The sequence below is a fragment of the Amblyraja radiata genome, chromosome 10 (genome assembly GCF_010909765.2).
Source record: "Amblyraja radiata isolate CabotCenter1 chromosome 10, sAmbRad1.1.pri, whole genome shotgun sequence".
Classification (NCBI taxonomy): domain Eukaryota; kingdom Metazoa; phylum Chordata; class Chondrichthyes; order Rajiformes; family Rajidae; genus Amblyraja; species Amblyraja radiata.
The window spans coordinates 1,404,264-1,416,383 of NC_045965.1; the positions used below are offsets into that span (position 1 = coordinate 1,404,264).

General features: G+C 42.8%; 1 protein-coding gene across 2 annotated transcripts in view; it reads left to right on the top strand.

Moving 5' to 3' along the window:
- c10h1orf21 (chromosome 10 C1orf21 homolog) overlaps positions 1-12,120 on the top strand; it is a 448,119-nt gene that overhangs the window by 260,478 nt on the left and 175,521 nt on the right. The gene's annotated exons all lie outside the window — the stretch shown is intronic.

Below are 12,120 nucleotides of genomic sequence, written 5' to 3' on the forward strand. Positions count from 1 at the left end.
ATGTTGCAGCGTGATGACATATTGACGCGCGGTGTTTCCTCAGGTGTCACAACTTTTTTTGTCGCTGCTGGCTTTTGAAATGTTCAAAATCCAGCTGCGACTGCCGGCAGTAGCCGAATAAATGGCCAAGTGGGACAGGCCCTTTTTAGATGACACTCATCCTCCTCTTCATGTAATTACGTAGCTCAAAAGCAGTTTGGGCAAGCAAGACATTCAAAGGGCTGCATTTCATATTTGCGATGACTGAAAACAAAGGTAACGAGAAGTGTGACAATGCTGGAGTAACTGGAGTCGGGCAGCATCTGTGGAGAACATGGCTAGGTGACATTTCAGATTGGGACCTTTCTCCAGGCTGAAGACTATATGGAGAAGTGCATTGTGCGTAGTATGTGACAATGAGATGGGGGTAAAATAAATAAATGCAGCTGTTTTACTAGTTAAAGTGATCTCGTAACAATACATGAAGCACGAACAATGTCCAGCCAGAGTATTCTGCCAATGCACACTTATTAGGGACAGGATAGTGGGGTTCTTTAACTGAGTCGCAAAAGACTGCAGATGGTGGAGTCTTGACGGAAAAAAACAAAGTACTATATCAACTGAGCGGGTCAGGCAGCAGCTGTGGAGAGAAATGGACAGGCGTTGTTTTGGGTACGCGGTGGGAACCCGACGTAAAATATGTTCTGTCCATTCCCTCCATGGGTTCTGCCTGACCCACTGAGTTCCTCTAGCACTGTGTGTTTTTGCTATCTCTGTATATCAATATGTATTTGCGTTCTTGCAGTAGAGGAAGATGTTAAACTCAGCAAAGAACTCATTCACATCTGAAGCAAAGAAACGGCCATCTCGATGTGTAAGGAAGGAACTACAGATACTGGTTTATACCAAAGATAGACACAAAATGCTCGAGTAACTCAGCGGATCAGGCGGCATCTCTGAAGAAAAGGAATAGGTGAGGTTTTGGGTTGGAATCCTTCTTCAGACTCAGGGCCATCAGAATGAAAGTTTGTTGCTTGAGAGAGCACATTCTGAATCCTGGAAGTAACACATCACCAATGGCTTCCAGCTCCCTCTCACTGGATCATAGAGTCGTACAGCATGGAAACAGGCCCTTCAGCCGAACATGCCCCGTCTACACTGGTCCCACCTGCCTGATTTTGGCCCATATCCCTCTAAACCTCTATCCATGTACCAGTCCCTTCTGAGCCTCATGTTGCCTATCTTTGAGCATCAGAGGAACCCCTCAGTTGTTAAAGGAATTATCTTGGAAGGATGTTACGCAGTTTTCCAAGATTTGCCAGGTGCTTATTTGGTACTCTATTATGTGTAGCCCATTAATTAATTCTCATTTAGAACTCAATGTGTAATCCATTTTGATATAGAACTAATAGGGGAGCTCAGACATGTCCTTGATATCTTTCTGAGAGCTAATCGTAGTTCCACGTGAAAATAATAGCAACTGAGTTTCAATGAACCATATAGTTTTTTGACAACTGAGTGGTAGACTGATCATACTTTAACCACCTGTATAGCCCAATGCCACATTATTAATGAATCCATGCTGTCATATATAACCATATAACAATTACAGCACGGAAACAGGCCATCTCGGTCCTTCTAGTCCGTGCCAAACACATATTCTCCCCTAGTCCCATCTACCCGCACCCAGACCATAACCCTCCATTCCTTTCCTGTCCATATAACTATCCAATTTATTTTTAAATGATAAAATCGAACCTGCCTCCACCACCTTCACTGGAAGCTCATTCCACACAGCTACCACTGAGTAAAGAAGTTCCCCCTCATGTTACCCCTAAACTTCTGTCCCTTAATTCTCAAGTCACGTCCTCTTGTTTGAATCTTCCCTACTCTCAGTGGGAAAAGCTTATCCACGTCAACTCTGTCCATCCCTCTCATCATTTTAAAGACCTCTATCAAGTCCCCCCTTAACCTTCTGCGCTCCAAAGAATAAAGACCTAACTTGTTCAACCTTTCTCTGTAACTTAGTTGCTGAAACCCAGGCAACATTCTAGTAAATCTCCTCTGTACTCTCTATTTTGTTGACATCCTTCCTATACTTTGGCGACCAAAATGGTACACCATACTCCAGAATACCTCACCAATGCCTTGTACAATTTTAACATTACATCCCAACTTCTATACTCAATGCTCTGATTTATAAAGGCCAGCACACCAAAAGCTTTCTTTACCACCCTATCTACATGAGATTCCACCTTCAGGGAACTGTGCCACAGGGATCTGTGTTGGGACAATGTGGCACAGTTATTCCTAGATCCCTCTGTTCAACTGCATTCCTCAATTCGCTACCATTTACCATGTACGTCCTATTTTGATTTGCCCTGCCAAGATGTAGCACCTCACACTTATCAGCATTAAACTCCATCTGCCATCTTTCAGCCCACTCTTCCAACTGGCATAAATCTCTCTGTAGACTTTGAAAATCTACTTCATTATCCACAACACCACCTATCTTAGTATCATCTGCATACTTACTAATCCAATTTACCACACCATCATCCAGATCATTGATGTACATGACAAACACCAGTGGACCCAACACAGATCCCTGTGGCACCCCACTAGTCACTGGCCTCCAACCTGACAAACAGCCATCCACCATTATTCTCTGGCATCTACCATTCAGCCACTGTTGAATCTATCTTGCTACTCCACCATTAATACCCAACAATTGAACCTTCTTAACCAACCTTGTCAAAGGCCTTACTGAAGTCCATATATACAACATCCACTGCTTTACCCTCATCAATTTCCCGAGTAACCTCTTCAAAAAATTTAAGAAGATTAGTCAAACATGACCTTCCAGGCACAAATTCATGTAGACTGTTCCTAATCAGACCCTGTTTATCCAGATGCTTATATATATTATCTCTAAGTATCCTTTCCATTAATTTGCCCACCACTGACGTCAAACTAACAGGTCTATAATTGCTAGGTTTACTCTTAGAACCCTTTTTAAACAATGGAACAACATGCGCAGTATGCCAATCCTCCAGCACTATTCCCGTTTCTAATGACATTTGACATATTTCTGTCATGGCCCCTGCTATTTCTACACTAACTTCCCTCAATGTCCTAGGGAATATCCTGTCCGGACCTGGAGACTTATCCACTTTTATATTTTTCAAAAGTGTCAGTACTTCCTCTTCTTTGAATCTCATAGTTTCCATAGCTACTCTACTTGTTTCCCTTACTTCACATAAATCAATAGTTCATTATCTCCCCCATCTCTTTTGGCTCTGCAGATAGCTGTCCACTCTGACTCTCTAATGGACCAATTTTATCCCTCGTTATCCTTTTGCTATTAATATAGCTGTAGAAACCCTTTGGATTTACTTTCACCTTACTTGCCAAAGCAACCTCATATCTTCTTTTAGCTTTTCTAATTTCTTTCTTAAGATTCTTTTTACATTCTTTATACTCCTCAAGCACCTCATTTACTCCATGCTGCCTATAATTATTGTAGATCTCTCTCTTTTTCCGAACCGTGTCCAATTTCCCATGGAAACCATGGGTCTTTCCAATTTTTACAATTTCCTTTCATGCTAATTTTGATATATTAAATTGAATCAACAATAAAATGAGTGCACAATATCATCAGTTTTAGTTTAGTTTAGTTTAGAGATACAGCGGGGAAAATTCCCCCTTGAGTTAGTTTATTGTCTGTGTACCGAGTTACAGTGAAGAGCTTTTGTTGTGTGCTAACCGGTCAGCAGAAAAACAATACGTGACTACAATCCAGCCGTTCAAAGTGTACAAATAGATAATAAAGGGAATAACGTGAATAATGTTTAGTGCAAGATAAAGTCCAGTCCAGTAAAGTCCAATCATAGGTAAGGTAGATAGTAGCTCATGGGTCTTTCCAGTTGTTGGTAGGATGACTCAGTTGCTTGATAACCGCTAGGAAGAAACTGCCCCTGATCGATGGTCGGCATGGATTCAGTGGGCTAAAGGAACTGTTCCATGCTGTATCTCTAAACTTAACTCAACCCAGTGGTATGAATATTGATTTCTCTAACTTCAAGCAAACCCTGTAAATCCAGAACCAGGGGCCACAGTCTTAAAATAAAGGTGAGGTCATTTAAGACTGAGGTGCGAAAAAACCTTTTCATCCAGAGAGTTGTGAATTTATGGAATTCCCTGCCACAGAGGGCAGTGGAGGCCAAATCACTGGATGGATTTAAGAGAGAGTTAGATAGAGCTCTAGGGGCTAGTGGAGTCGGGATATGGGGAGAAGGCAGGCACGGGTTATTGATTGGGGACGATCAGCCATGATCACAATGAATGGCGGTGCTGGCTCGAATGGCCTCCTCCTGCACCAATTTTCTATGTTTCTATGTATTCCCATCCCTCCCCCACCCAAGTCGCACCAGCTTCTCTTTCTCACCCAACAAACAGCTAACAATGGCCTGTTTACTTTCTCATCGTTACTTTTTTGCTTATCTTTCATTCATTGTTCTATATCTTTCTACATCATCGTCTGTATCTCTCGTTTCCCTTTCCCGTGACTTTCAGTGACCCGAAACATCACCCATTCCTTCTCTCCAGTGATGCTGCCTGTCTCGCTGCGTTACTCCAGCTTTTTGTGTCTATCTTCGATCGAAACTAAACTAAACTAAACTTCAGCTTGCATTACTATCTGTGTCTGTGCGTGTAGCTAATTGCACAACACTCTCTCCTCCATAAGGTGTCACTGTAGATCACATTTATTTAACGTGTCTACAATGGGTCCTTTCCCCACCAACACTCTCCATTCTTCTTGTAGTTGTTCTTAATGCACATGATACTGAAGGAAAGCTTTGGAACATTTTTTAATTTAGCATCTTAACGCAGTAAACCTCTGATATTTTGACACCCTTGCTTAAAATATACACAGTGGCGCAGCCTTACAGCGCCAGAGACCCGGGTTTGATCCCGGCTACAGGTGCTGTCTGTACGGAGTTTGTACGTTCTCCCCCGTGACTTGCGTGTCCATCTCGCAGACCAGACTTCCCAACATCTTTTCCATCTATACTTCATGCTGCCTTGGAAAAGCAGCCAATATAGTCAAGTCAAGTCTATTCGTCACATACACATACGAGATGTGCAGTGAAATCAAAGACTTGATGTGTCCCACCCCGGTCATTCCTCCTTCTCTCTTCTTCTTTCTGGCAGAAGATACAGAAGTTTGAAAGCACGCACCATTAGACTCAGGAACAGCTTCTTCCCCTCTGTTATCAGGCTCCTGAATGATCCTTCAGTAAGCTCAGGTACTGTCTGATTCACCTCTACCCCATGGGCTTGTCCATGGAACACTTGCGCTACAAGGCTGACTATATTCCCTACTCTGCACTTTGCTCCATCCATTGTACTTGAGTTTGACTTGAGAGTATGTATGTATAGTATTATCTGATCTGATTGGATAGCATGCATTACAAAGCTTTTCACTCTATCTCTGTACATGTGACAACAATAAACCTAAAACTATTGTGTTCGTAATCACAAGAAGTTGCCTTTGGTGAAAAAAACAAATCCTTTGCCTCTAGTGGTGGTTCAACATTAATGGATTCTGATTTCAGGCAGTCAACTTAGATCTGTTGGCCTGAGACTCGTTTTGGTGTAATCCAACAATGTTGGTTCCTATCATTGGTAATCTCTTATCAACAAGTAAGAGTAGTGACAAACAGTAAATTGTTGCGCAGTTGTTAACTTTTTGCAAAATAGTTCATTCTGAGTTTTTAAGCTGGCATTGCATTCCATCTTGTAAAAGGAAAACTGGTGCAAAGGTGCTGTGGGGGTCCATTATAATATAGTTCTGTGATCTCTGAGCTTTTCCATTGGACATTGGAGTGCAGGATACTCTAACAATGTTATAGCAGCTATGCCACGTGCAGTTGATGCCTCTCAGACAGATCTTTGTAAATATCTTCTTCAAATGGCAGTGGACATTGTTAATATTTTAAGGTGCAGGTAGGTACGCTTTGGTAGGCAGAATTTGGAGTTGAAGTTACAGTCAGATCATCCATGTTCTTAAATGGCTGAACAGCCGCGTGGCCTGTTCCTGCTTCAGATATATATGGTCATAATGTTCTGTTACAGACGCTCAAGGCTGATGCAAAAAACAGCAACTCAACATATGCCTTCATAGCCTGTGGGGTTGGTTTATGTTTTGCAAGCTAATTGTTGTTTGTGGAATTAAGTGGGGGAAAGGGGGAAACTGCTTTTCAGGGTCCCTACCTGGTCGGAGAGGCAGCTTTTCTCCGGGCTGCAGCTTCGACCCGTCCCGCGGCCTACCAGCGGGCCTGGAGCGGCGTTTCCTGTCGCGGACCGCCAGAACCTCGGCTTCGGCGGCGGCACAGCGCTGGAGCGCTATCGTGGAGCGGGCGATGCCTTGCCTGGGTCGCCGCGCTGGAGCTCCGGTGAGCTGAGACCGCCGGGTAAAACATCGCGGAGCTGCGGGACTGTGGAGCGATCAGCTGCGGGCGGCGGCGCCTAACTTTACACCGGGAGCCTGGGATCTCGCGACGAGATCGCCAGTTGTGGAGCTCCAAACGGCGCGGCCTTGTCGGCTTCGGAAGCCGCGGCCTCCAGTACGGAGGCGGCCGTTCCAGGGTTCCCATGCCGCTGTGAGGACTCTCCCGACGCCGGAGCACCATCACCCGGCGAGAACGGCCAGGAACATCGGGCCTCCGTAGAGGCAACTGTGGAGGCCTCAATAGGCCCGACTATGGGTGAACTGGGGTTGGGGACTGGACTTTGTGCCTCCCCTCATGGTGGGAGCCATTGTGGGGGGATGTTCTTTGTGTTTAAGACTCTCATTGGTGTTATGTCTGTATTCTTTCTTTGTGTGCTGCAAAATGGCAAGAAGCATTTCACTTCATTACACCTCGGTGTATGTGAATGTGACTAATAAAAACCTTTGAATACTTTGAAGTTAGCAATTTGTCCTCCGTCATGTGCACTAAACACGCATTGCAGTTCTGTAGACAAAAGGAACTGCAGATGCTGGTTTACAACTGAAAAAACACAAAGTGCTGGACTGACTTAGCAGGTTAGTCGGCAAAGCAGGAGACATTAAACAGTTCCAGGTCAGAACCCCTATTCAGACTGATAGCTGACATTGTGGGTTGGGACTCTTCTAGCAGCACAGTGGCACAGCGGTGGAGTTGCTGCCTTAGTTCATAAGTGATAGGCCATCAAGTTTATGCCATTCGATCATGGCTGATCATCTATCTTTCCCTTCTAACCCCATTCTCCTGCCTTCTGCCCATTACCCCTGACACCTGTACTAATCAAGAATTTATCTATCTCTGCCTTCAAAATATCTATTGACTTGGCCTCAACAGCCGTCTGTGGCAATGAATTCACCAGAGATTCACCACCCTCTGACTTTACAGCGCCAGCAACCTGGGTTCGATCCTCACTGTGCTATCTATACGGAGTTTGTATGTTCCCCCTGTGACCGTGTGGGTTTTCTCCAGGTGCTCCGGTTTCCTCTTGCACTGCAAAGATATACAGGTTTGTAAGTTAATTGGCTTTGGTAAAATTGTAAATTGTCCTTAGTGTGTAGGCTGGTGCTAGTGCATGGGGACTCGGTGGGCCGAAGAACCTGCTTCCGCGCTGTATCTCTAAACTCCTCTTTGATTCTGTGTTTGTGTTCAGCTTTACTTTTGAAATTCCTTTGGTGTCAATGGAAGTGATTTTTGGAAGCAGAGTACCATGCATCATGTACCATGTACCATTAGTCGATCATGTCTTCAGTGCATACATCTGAGGACTAATTTCTATCCAAATGTTTTGTACAAAACGTTGTCTAATTGATCCAGCAGTGAATAACCTGCACCACAGTTAATGGATGCTCTGCCATATATAATGCTGAGTAAGGCATTCCATTAGTTTTTAGAGCAAAAGTTAGTAAAAATTATTTGGCTCTACTACAAACAATAAAGTTAGTGTCTAAACTATCCAGTTAGGCTTGATGATAATTTAGAGGTGCATATACCAATAAAATAAAAAGTGGCTCTCTAACCACTGTAGCTAAATCAATAATAACATGAGATAAATCAGCAGACTAAACTCCTTCACTTTCTAATATTGATTTTTTAAATATATCCTCATGTAAAAAAAGTTATTGCTATGAGAAAAGCATCCTATGAGATTCTAAATGCAGGTATAGCTTCCAATGCTTGCCAACTTGAGGTTTCACATAAATTATTGTCTAAACCCTGGCCTCTGGGAAATGAAAGTAAAATAAAATGTTTAAGGCATCCAGGTAGTTAATTAGACTCATGAAATGGTCATTTTAGTTTTAGTTGAACAGGCCCTTCGGCCCACAGAGTCCACCCTATCACGATTCTATCCTAGTTCTATCCTACAAACTAACGGAATATTTACAGAAGCCAATTAACCTAAAATCCTGCACGTTTTTGGAACGTGGGAGGAAACTGGAGCACTCGGAGAAGCCCCACATGGTCCCAGGGAGAACATACAATCTCCGTACTGACAGCACATGTAGTCAGGATCGAACCTGGGTCTCTGGCGCTGTAAGGTAGCAGCTCTAATACTGTGCCAATGTGCCGTCCACTTTGTTTCCTTTTTTTATTACGATCCTAATTTATCATTTAATATTATAAATGACAAGAAACATTAATCTTTTAAAGCATTGGCTAATATATTTGGAGCTAACTTAACTCTTATGAACATTAAAACACTGGCTAAAGATCCCTTTGTTTCCACTGCTACCGATTCCACTGACTACCTGTTGCTCTTTCCTCCTTCACAGCCATACCTCCTCTAGTCTCCAGAGGGTTTATAAAACCCTGCGGTGTTTATTTGCAAAGCTCAGAACCGACTGGAAGGTAACACAAAAATGACTGCACTTTAAAAGCACTCTATTAGCTGTGAAATGTTCTGGTTCTCGGCTTGCAAAAGGCACATTATCAATATGCATTCTCTCTTCATCGCTTTCAATGTTGATGAAACAAAGAAAACTTTGTGCCACTGGAATACATGCAGTTTTGTGAAGGGACTTTGTTTTAATCATTGCATGAAAATATTCATCTTGTAGGAGCAGTAAGGAACTTGTATCACTTAAAATAAAGTCACAACTGAAAACATTAGATTCAAGTCATTAAAAGCTAGCACAAGAGAAAAAGACCATGCTGAGGAGACGGAGGGGATCATTGATATGTGTGTGGCTCATTACTTAAAAAGGATCCCCCCAGCAGTTTCCTGGTCAAAGTTTGGCTTTAAAAAAAGAAACATACTCATCTGTATTTTAAGCTGTTTATAGTTGCCAGAAGTTGTCTAGTCCAGTTCAGTTTCCGGGCCATTATGTGTACTCATTCCTTTAGACTTCTTGCAATGTTTTTGTAGTTATGGAGTAATTACATTACTGCACAAACTATAATGGAGGTGGGGGGAATTGGTCAAATGGGCAAATAGATATAATTTCATAATAACCAATACTTGGGACAGTGATGGATCTCTAAAGGGATTCACCTCTCTATATTCCATTAGGTAAAGTATTTTTTCCAATTTCATCTTCTGGCAGAGTTCCTGCAAAAAATGCTAACCTGTGTTTGTAAATTGTCTCTCGATGCACTTTAAGGCTTGGATTTAGGACCACCTGCAGGCAAGGTGGATCTGCCATCTCCTAATCCAATCTGGTTTGAATCCCTCCAGGGACCAACAACAAAATCTGTAATTATTGACATCCATGTAATCCTCTGCATTCTAGTTAATTATGGTTGTCAAATACAATTAGCTCCTACCGACGTTTCCCACCCATAGGACAAAGTGATGTCAGAAGATACAGGAGCTGCAGGTACTGCTCGCCTCATATATACCACTGAACGTTAGGCACAGATACATGGTTAACAAAAATCTAATCAGCATGTTTGGTTGTTTAAACCCACTACATTTCACTCTCGCGTGCTTTCTTGTTTACTTCAGATACTGAAGTGTAGACCTTAAACAACTAGAAAGAACATGTTGAGTCATCTAACCAAAGTCCCTGAAGAGCTGAATCCCAGTGCTTCTGTTTATACAGAGAGTGTTATTGTATAAGGAAGCTGGGGATTTTGTATGTTTTTTCCATTTATTTGTGCTGTCAGTGAGATTGTGTGAGGAAGAGTAGATTAAACTTTTAGTTAAGAGTTTTGAACTGACTAGTAATCTATGAGATAGAGACAAAGTGGTGGAGTAACTCAGCGGGACGGGCAGCATCTCTGGAGAGAAGGAATGGGTGAGGTTTTGGGTTGAGACCCGTCTTCAGTCTGAAGGGTCCAACCATTCTGAAGAAGGGTCTTGACTTGAAGCGTCACCCATTCCTTCTCTCCAGAGATGCTGCCTGCCTGTCCCGCTGATTTACTCCACCATTTTGTGTCTATCTTCGGTGTAAACCAGCATCTGCAATTCCTTCCTACAGTAATCTGTGAGAATATATTATCTGTTTCTTACAGTATTATATTATTTCCTTCTAACATCATTTTTGTTTCATGTTTAATAAGAAGGTGCACAATAGATGAAACAGATAAGACTAAATCTTGAGTAAGGAAGAGCACATTGAGTCTTTCGAGTTGTGTCTGATGTTCTGTTGAATGGGCATTGATTATATATACAGCAGCCTGCGAGAAAAGTCTTGCTCTGAGAAAATAAATGTTGAATGTCTCAAGGAGCCTACAAGGAGAGCTGTTCTTAGAGAAAGCTTCATAGATAATGTGCCGATTCCCAGTCAAGGGAAGCTATAAATGGTCACAGGCCACCTTAATTAGAATTGTTGAAGGAATTATTGATACTATAACAGCTTTTAAAAGATACATGGATAGGACATATTTTAGGATATGGGCCAACATCGGTAATTAGGACTAGCTTAGATGGGGCATTTTGGGCAGCATGGATGAATTGGACTGTTTCCATGCTGTGTGACTGTGACTCAATGGCTTCATGACTCATGGCTTTTCTTTGAGGAAGACCCAGAATTGGCTTGATAAAAATAACCAGTGAAATCAGCGATTTGTGAACCACAATCACAAGGTGTAAGTGGATTGAAAGCCCTGATCATGTTGCAAGGGATAAGGAACAGGTCTGCAAGCACCTGCAAGCTGAGGCCCAACAGAGAAAAAAAAAATGATTTAAAGAAGAGGCGATGGGCAGAAAGTGTGTTGAAGATTCATCAACTTGCTGCTTACCATGAACTGCACAGACTCTATAGCAGTGGCAAGGCAACCCACAAGGAAAGCTTCCCACTGTACCTCGCTACACGTGACAATAAACTAAACTGAACTGAAGTCCACAAAACAAACCCACCGAGAGCTACAAAAGGAGATGAATAAAACAAGGAGGGAGGCAGTCTTCACTGCCTGGAAAGAAACCATCAAAGTTGTCCACAACCATGTCTCTGCTCTTGACATGAACAGCGTTGACTCCATTCCACAGCACACGATCTGGTCCAGCCTCGTTGCTGCACCTGACAAACAATGTGGAAAACTTTACATGCCAGCGGTATACTTGCTGCGGTTATGAAACTTAATGGTGGCATCGTCAGGCACAAATTCACCACCTTAATTCTCACATATAGGAAGAAAAGGACATGCCAGCAGATCTCCGAGGCTCCACAGTCATAATCAACTTCAAGAAAGGAGACTGATTCAACTAAGATAGACACAAAATGCAGGAGTAACTCAGCGGGACAGTCAGCATCTCAGGATAGAAGGAATGGGTGACGTTTCAAGTTGAGACCTTTCTTCAGACTCTGAAGAAGGGTCTAGACCCGAAACGTCACCCATTCCTTCTATCCAGAGATTCTGCCTGACCCGCTGAGTTACTCCTGCATTTTGTGTCCACAATGTAAACCAGCATTTGCAGTTCCTTCCTCCACAGACAGATGCAACTGCTGTATCTGTGGAGCATTCCCCAGAATGTCACAAGGAAAATTGTCACACGGATCCTTTTCAACCACACCCTCCCTATTGGTGAAGAGCTGCTCTACAGATTGATTTGAAAAGCCATCTATGTTAAGTCACAATGGACATGTTATTCTCTTTGCAACAACTGCGGGAGAAATGCACTGACCACTATGCATAAAACATTTTGACATCA